Here is a 1,017-nt window from a genome sequence, read left to right on the forward strand (position 1 = left end):
ATCCCTTTTCACATACTGTGCAGGTGGATAGTCTTTAGTCAGTGTGACTGTGTCGATGTATGGTGACAATATGACTATTTCCAAGCTCTACCTTACAGATACACAACTGTTATTAACATTTTATCCACAATACCAGCACCTTCAATTGAGCAGGGATTAGTAACATCAGTACAAACAGCCCAAAACCATGGTTCATTTGATAGTGAGAGTGACAGCAAAATCCTTCAACTGTGGTTCTTTGTGAACTCGCTGGTGTGTGAACAGTTTGGATGATGGAGTGAATGCTTTCCCACATTCAGAGCAGTTGAATGGTTTCTCCCCAGTGTGAACGCTCTGGTGTCTCAGTAGGTTAGATGAGCAAGTGAATCCCTTCCCACACGGAGAGCAGCTGAATGGTCTCTCCCCAGAGTGAACTTGCTGGTGTATCAGCGGGGAGTTCCAGTCAGCAAAGCCTTTCCCACACACAGAACAGGTCAATGGTCTCTCTCCAGTGTGAATTCGCTGGTGTATCAGCAGTTGAGTTGTCTGAGTGAATGCTTTCCCACATTCCGAGCGAGTGAATGGTTTCTCTCCAGTGTGAACTCGCTGGTGTCTAAGCAGGTTAGATGACTGAGTGAATCCCATCCCACAATCAGAGCAGGTGAATGGTCTCTCTCCAGTGTGTATTCTCTGGTGCGTTTGCAGATTTGCTGACTGAGTGAATGCTTTCCCACAATCGGAGCAGGTGAATGGTTTCTCTCCAGTGTGAACTCGCTGGTGTATCAGCAGCCTGGATAGTGAAGCGAATCCCTTCCCACAATCAGAGCAGGTGAATGGCTTCTAGCTGGGATGGGTAAAGAAATCCCTTCCCGCAATCCGCACATTTCCACAGTCTCTCCCCAGTGTCACTGCGCTGGTGTTTGGACATTTCAGATAAATCTTCACAGACTCTTCGACACACAGACCATGTGCATTTCTCCCCAATGTGAATGCTGCTTTTTCCTTCAATGTTCAAAATCCTGAGATAATTGGGTTGTG

The 1,017-nt window shown here is 46.7% G+C and overlaps 1 pseudogene; it reads right to left on the bottom strand.

Moving 5' to 3' along the window:
* Nucleotides 1-1,017, bottom strand: part of LOC125488289 — a 5,635-nt pseudogene that overhangs the window by 1,747 nt on the left and 2,871 nt on the right.

The sequence above is a fragment of the Rhincodon typus genome, unplaced genomic scaffold (assembly GCF_021869965.1).
Source record: "Rhincodon typus isolate 14 unplaced genomic scaffold, sRhiTyp1.1 hic_rhity00000157, whole genome shotgun sequence".
Lineage (NCBI taxonomy): Eukaryota > Metazoa > Chordata > Chondrichthyes > Orectolobiformes > Rhincodontidae > Rhincodon > Rhincodon typus.